The sequence below is a fragment of the Leptonychotes weddellii genome, chromosome X (assembly GCF_054177405.1).
Source record: "Leptonychotes weddellii isolate Sample4059 chromosome X, ASM5417740v2, whole genome shotgun sequence".
Lineage (NCBI taxonomy): Eukaryota > Metazoa > Chordata > Mammalia > Carnivora > Phocidae > Leptonychotes > Leptonychotes weddellii.
Genome location: NC_138385.1, coordinates 80,308,735 through 80,316,565, shown reverse-complemented (window position 1 = coordinate 80,316,565; position 7,831 = coordinate 80,308,735). Strand labels below are relative to the sequence as shown.

Genomic DNA, 7,831 nt, shown 5'->3' with positions numbered 1-7,831 from the left:
CCACAGAGCTTTATAGGAATGTATGAACTCAAATCTTTCTGGAGCCCAACCTGCAGTACACCAGTCTGGGATAAACTAACCCTTACTTCTCAGTAATATATGAACTAAACTTACTAAGACACATATTTTCAGGTTATATAAAAATACCAAATTTCAGCTCTATGGTCTTTATAATACATGCACCCAAAACCCAAGGTCAAGTAAAAATAGAAATTAAAATAATTAATAAGTATATTCCAAGAAAACGTTAATGAAATTACAGTTAAGTCTATTATTCAAACATCAGAAAAAACAGACTTAAGCAGGATGGATTTAGTGTATATTAAATACATATACTATATTTACATAGAGAAAAGTGTCATTTCTCTAAAAATATGTAAAAATGCTAATTCTTGTATGTGGTAAAACACTCTTATAATATGTGAAGCTGAACTGGCCAGAACGATAAGCTGAAATAGACAAATCCAACAACATAGAAGATTTTGACATAACTCAGTTTCTTACAAGCCAAGCAGACAAATAGTAAGATACAGAAAATTTGAACAAAATGTCTACACAATTTACTTAGTGGTCATATGCAAAACTCTGGAGCAACATGTGGAGGATACTTAAGTACATACTGAACATTTAGAAAAATGACCACCTAATTCATAAAGCAAGTCTCAAAAATTGTCAAAGAAGTGGTATTATACGGACTACTTTTAATTTTTTTTTTTTTTTTTTAAGTAGGCTCCATACCCAGCACGGAGCTCAATGCAAGGCTTGAACTCACAACCCTGAGCTCAATAGTTGGACGCTTAACTGACTGAGTCACCCAGGCGCCCCTATACAGACTATTTTTAAATAACTCATTCATCAAAAAAAAAATCATAAGAGAAATTTTAAAAATATTTACGATTAACCAATAATAAAATTCTGTATATCAAAAGATGCATTGCAGACCATGAGAATTTTTTAAAATACTATCAGATATCTAAATGCTAAAATAAAATTGTACTAGTGAATTATACAGATGAATTCCTTTATTATCTAGGAAAGGTAAAAATTCCTTGCTGTGATTCAAAATCTACAATCAAAAAGGAAATTCCTGATCATTTTGATACTAAAAATGTGCATGGTATGAATAAAGAAGAGAAAGGAAGGGAGGCAGGGAGGGTAGGAGAGATAAGGATAAATGACAAAATTGAATATAATATTTGCATCTTAAATCACATACAGAGGGTAAACACTGCTATTAAATAAAAAAAAATCTAAGAAATAAGCAGAAAAAGTCCAAAAGCTTTAGGAAAAAAAATTGGTAAATGACATGTAAAATAGTTCACAGAAAAAGAACCAGCAATGGCCCCTAATCACATATATATAATAAGAGAAATACAAATTGAAACTACAGTGAGGCATGATACCTAAAAACAGATAAACATTTTGAAAACATACTCTGTTGTTAAGGCTGTGAGAAAACAATCACTTTTTTTTTTAAGATTGATTTTATTTATTTATTTATTTATTTATTTATTTATTTATTTATTTATTTTTGCAAGAGAGCGAGAGAGAAAGTGAGCAAGAGCAGCAGGGAGGGGCAGAGGGAGAAGCAGACTCCCCGCTGAGCAAGGAGCCGGATGTGGGGCTCCATCCCAGGACCCCGGGATCATGACCTGAGCCGAAGGCAGACGCTTAACCAACTGAGCCACCCAGGCGCCCAACAATCACTTTCATACACTGCTAGTAGAAATTCAAAACCATACCACTTCTAAGATTTGATATTAGCAAATTATTAATTAGCTAAATTAAATAGACATTTACCCTTTGACCCAGAAATTTCACTTCTGGGATCTGCCCCTAAGATACACTCACAGAAATATTAAGTGACTAATGCACAAGTCTATTTACATCCTTACTATTTGCAAAAGCACAAAGGTTATACAAAAGAATGAAAAAACATTATACCTCTTTGGGTACCTTTTGGGTAACAAAGGTGTAAGAATTCATACATACACTCATCCACATATACTTACATATGTGCTAATACTTTCTAAAAGAAACAGTGAAGGGATAAACCAAGTATTACTTAGAAGAAATAGTAAACTTTAGATAGGAAGAAGACAAAAGAGAGGTGGTGGAAAGTACAAGAATGAAAGCTAGGTATTTTTTTAATGTGCCTTGTTTATAGTTTTGACCTTAGAACCTTACTCATGTTTTATGTATTTAAAAGATAACATTAAATTTTAAAAAGTGAGGCAATCCCTAAAATAAAAACCAAATTGAAACTCACTAATGTTACTTTATATCAAATTGGTAGCATAATGGCAAGGATATTTATGTTAATTTAAAAATAGAATTTTGACTGAATATACTCCTAAGTGGAACCAAAAATAAAGATCACTAAATCTTAAATTGCAGCTACTGGGCTTGTTATTAAGTTTAATGTTAGTATAATTTTAAAACTATTATAAGCATATACACACACTCCACCACACACAAAATAGATTACAGCATATACGTTATTATACTAATATCATTAGGAACCAAGATTTTCAGTAAAAAAGACAAGATAAAGATATAAATCAAACAAATTAAATAAAATCCTATGATTGCCATTTAAATTTGGGAAATCAATTTTATGAATTTGTAGTTTATTTACTTACTTTTTTAGAAACTTTTTTTTCTGCCAACTTTATATTCCATTTTCTATTTAAGAGCTAGTGGAAGAACAGCTTAAGACCACTCAGTGACTGTTCATTCAGTGGCATGAGCAGAGGCGGGGCTGCAGACCAGTCTTCAGTGGGTGTCGGGGGCTGCTTGCTCCAGTCTTCGGTAGGGAACCACTGGCAGGCACAGAGGGCACCTGCCTGCCTGCAGACACAGCTGCGACCTCAAGTTTAGTAGCAGTAAATTCAGGTGCTAGAGAGATCCGTTCACCGTGAAATTCCTCCTGGTTCGCAGCCTTTTTAGCAGCAGTATACTCTTCAATTTCTTCAGGATTTCTGTGGAAGTACAGATCAGAAAGGACCGACGGAGAGTCTCACGGGAAATGGTGCCGCGCATGCGCAGAATCTCCGGGCCCAGAATCCATCGCATCTGACCCACCGAGCAGGTGCTTATTGTTGTTGTGTGAGGTGACCAAGCTCACATGGCACAGAGGAGAATCTGCGTTACACAGACCAGTAGTAGGCAAGTTAACTTAAGACGCCTCTGTAAGAGGCTAGCAGTCAGCCCTGGGATAGAGTAACTTCTGGAAGTCGCAGTTCCCGGAACGCGGGAAACTTAGTAAAGTTTCCAGGAGTGAAGTGGCCGGCAATAGAAGTGGCCCCGCTGGCAACTACAACTTAAAGCACAGCCCGCTGGCCAGTATTCTTGAAGGATGATACTGACATCAGCTGGATTTTCAATAGCAACAGTGGCATGAACTGCCAAAAGAAGATTCTCCCCAGTTCTCTTCAGATTTATGATATAGATGCCATCACTTTTCCTTTTGTAGATGGCCTGTTTCATTTGGAAGTCAAGGTTGGTGACACCTAAGTGGGCTCCTCCTGCAAGGAATTTAAGGACATCCTTCGTCTTAATTTTCAGGACGCCACGAGGTCCAGACATAGTGAACGTTTCCCTTTCTGACAGGAACCTAGGACAATGCTGTATGGACTCCTAAGTAGCAGGAAAAGGTAGAATTTATTTTTTTTTCTTTTTAAAATAAATTAAATGCATATCTCGTAGGTCTCTACTAAAATGCTCAAAAAACTGATAGCCCAGTAGAAAATGGAAACTTACCGCCCAGATATAATTTCCAAATATTATTTTCCACCAAAAGGAACTACCAGGGCCCCTTGAAGATATATCTGATTCTAAGCTGTGATCAAAAATATCCAAGGTGAGCCTAGTCATCTTGTCATTTCTGAAATCCTATACCTAAATGCTATCACAGACTAGAAAAGGACACAGGAGGCAAGGTGAAGAGACCCCCATTAGCCGAAGATAGGACAATTTGAGGTTCACAAAGAAGAATAAATACTGAGATGTAACAAATCTATTAAAATTGGTAATTACACTTAACAATTATACTTAATCCTTCATTGTTCATCTCTTGATATTTTACTTAGGCAAGCAGCTCATTATTCAGGAAATTCATACATAAGGTAAAACAATCAACGAGACTTGCATAGCACTACTTATGAAATATTCTTGCCAAAATAAAATAAAATAAAATGAAATAAAATAAACTGAATCAATTGGACATCTAGATCTAACAGTTACATGAAATTTGATTAAAAAAATACATGAGAATTTTAAATACAAAAAACAGGATAGTATATGAAAATATGATAAACCAAAGAATATGGAAGTTAGGAAATAATAAATACAAGATCAGAAATTTATGAAATTCAAAAAAAAGAAATTTGTGAAATTCAAAACAAATACACAATGGAGAAAATCAACAAGATAAAAGTTGATTATTTTTAAACTATAAATAAAAACCACTGGTAAGAAAATTAAGGACAGCAACACATATAAATAATATGAAGGATGTAAAAGGGGGAAAACAGTAAGTACAGATAAAACTCAGATTACAGGAAGAAAAAGCAATGAAGAATTTTATGACAATGAGCTTGAAAATGTAGACAAAATAGTCAATTTTCTGGAAAATAATGTTATAAAAATTGACTTATCACAATATTGTCTTATCACAAATAAATTGAATCAGTATTTTAAAATGTAGAACAATAACAAACACAAGGCCTAAGTGGTTTTGAGCCAAATTCTACCAAATTGCAAAGAAAAGATAAATCTAATCTTATAAACACATTTTCAGAGAATACAGAAAAAAAATAGATTACTCCCTAATTCATTTAATGATGAGACGTTAACATCAATAGCAAAACCTGACCGTGGTAGACTGAGAAAGAGAGAAACTGGAAACCAAAGCACTCATTAACATAAATGCAAAGATCCTAAACACAATATTAGCAAATTAAACCAAGCACTGTAAAAATATATAATACATTGTGCCCCGTTGGGGTTTTTAGAGCTTTTCAAGATTGTGTTTTCGTAACAGTACTCTGGCTGCCATGTTGAGAAGAGACTGACAAGGGAGAAGAAGCAGAGGTGGGAGAGCAGCTAGGAGTAGGGTTGCCAGATAAAATTTTTATTGGCTAAATCTGGCTCTAGTTAAGAGACTATTGCAATAATTGAAATGAGATGTGTTGTTGGCTTGTACCAGGATGGTGGCAAGGCAGATGGTGAACAGTGATCAGATTCTGGAAACATTTGATAATAAATTCAACAGGCTTTTTTGATGGTTTGGATATGGGTTATTTTCTATCCTTCTGTCTATCATCACTTTGTCCCACTCTGTTCTAGACCATTATCATCCCTTCCTGATGTTCTGAAACAGCTTCCTAATTGTTCTGTTTCCTCTCACCCTGTCCCTTTACAGTTCCAAATTTCCAGTCTAAATAATATTTCTAAAAATGCAAATCTAATTATTCACTACCTAAGTCCCTTCAATGACTTAGTTTTGCCCTTTAGATAATGTCTGACTCCTAAATATAGATGACATTCACTCTGAAAGGCCATCACTTCCACTATGCAACCTTTACCCTCTGTCTGGCTAAGTCCTATTCATTCTCTATTTCTTAACCTAAATGTGGCATTCAGAGGAAGACCATCACTAAGACAGATCTGTACCATTGCAATAGGCTCCCATAAAATTCTAGTTTCTCCTACCGTAACATTCATCAAGCTGCATTATAATCATTTATTTAACTGGATGTTTTCTCAACTGTTTTTGTAACTTAGGGGAGGAGAGAGATATAAGTATCTTATTTATTATCATATCCCTAGACCTTGAAGAATGTTTGACACAGAGTACATAATATCTTAAATGAATGATTAATAAATTAGCTAATTATGTATTTGCATTTCATATTTGCACAAGGATTACTGAGACCTACAAAATAACAAATGCTGTCCTTCATAACAGCACACAAAAAGGTATCATTAATTATTTGCTAAAAATAACTACATAGAATGAGTTTTTTTAACTTAAAATCTACATTGTTGTATATGTCACAAAACATAATTTTAACAGCACACACTTTAACGTTTTATTTTAAAAATAATTATTTCAATCTCTGATTATCTACAACTTCATTTCTACAATATGAAAATAAAATGAACTTTTATTTCTATATATTTTATTTCACTACCTATCAATAAGATGACTAAAGAGAATAAACACATTAGAGAACATTTCTTTCTCTTACCGTAACCAATAGTGAAAGACAATGAAGTGACTCTAAAATAGAAGTAAATGAAGCATAAGAATTACTAAAGAAAAAGGGCACATTTAAAACTTTAGGGAAGGATTAATAATTTAAGTGTGCATGTCACTGATAAACTCAACTTCACATAAAAAAAATTTAATAACATGAAGCTAGAAATATGGTGAACTTGTGGCCTTTTTAAAAGTAGTAACTTTTCTAGTCCTAGCTTGAATTTGACCCACCATTAATCTCATCCTATCTACCAGACTTTCTCATGTGCAAAAATGTGATGCACAGCCCCCAATGCCGAGAATTTACTTTCTAAAATTTTTCTCTTCTTTTTTAAAAAAAGAACTAGCACTTCTTAGATAATAGCTCATCTTTTGACCTGGAACATATTATGACTGCCCAAAAACGAGGAAGATTTCAAAGATAGCTGGGATAGTGCAAGGATTATATGAACTCAGTTAAAAAAATTCTCATTGTCTACGTTTTGATGATATGTGCATAACAGAAAATATTATAATTATTTTGAACAAGTTGAGTCTGTAAATAAAAGCATAACTCTTTAGTTATAATCATAAGAAGAAAATTTAATATGAAGTTTAACAAGAAAGTTATAATACATATGAAAGGTGATTTAGTAATTTTAACTTAATTTAGTAGTTAATTTTAATGATATGAGTGTAATGTATATAATATTCTTTTTTCTGTTAAGTAATTATCTTTTTATAAAGAATAAATTTGTATCTTTCTCAGTATTTGTTATGCAAGCCAAATTGTTTAGGAAAATTAAGATCCTATGGAAACAAACTGAATATAGCTGGTGGTCTCCCACCATAGATAGGAAGAAAGAAATTTCACATAGTTTTTGAAAGATGAAGAATGGACCAAATATCATATTTCTCACCGACTAGGACATGAAATCTCCCAATGACAAAACCAAATATAATTAGATGATGATAAAGCTTACCTGTTTCCAATACTGATAACAGACTAGAGCAACATACAGTGTTTAATTGACACCACGCTATAGAGCATTGGACAAGTGAGAATGAAAGAGGAGATTACTTTGGGAAAGCTGACCAGAGTATAAGATATCAAAACTTAAGAGAAAGACTTAAGTTTGATATGGTTGCTGAAGCTTTATTATTAAAATAATGGGACCAGGAACTCCAATTTCAATTATCTTAAGGGGCACAACTATATCCCATGCCCCACTCAAGAATTAATTAGGTGATATCCAGAACCTACAACTTTGACTGCTTTTCTTGACATTTGGATTGTTTCCAATTTAAATACCAGGATGACCATAGCTGTAAACTTCCCAAATCTGCTCGGTGAGACAGAATTTCTCTGTTTCGTTAGAATAGCTTCCTAAAAGTGAAAACACTCCATCCGAAGTGTATACAAATTTAAATATTTGAATAAAGTTTGCCAAAATTTCATTCAGAAAGTCTGTAATAATATATACCATAAATAGTAGTGTATAAGAGTGATTTCCCACAGTTGCCTTCCCAAGTGCCTATTCTCTTCTTTACTAACAGAAAGCACATTTCATTCCAGATGGCAATGTG

At 33.4% G+C, this 7,831-nt stretch overlaps 1 pseudogene; it reads right to left on the bottom strand.

Annotated features, from left to right (window-relative positions):
* Window positions 1-2,670: 2,670 nt before the first annotated feature.
* On the bottom strand, window positions 2,671-3,588 carry LOC145717982 (small ribosomal subunit protein uS2 pseudogene; annotated as a pseudogene).
* Window positions 3,589-7,831: the final 4,243 nt, after the last annotated feature.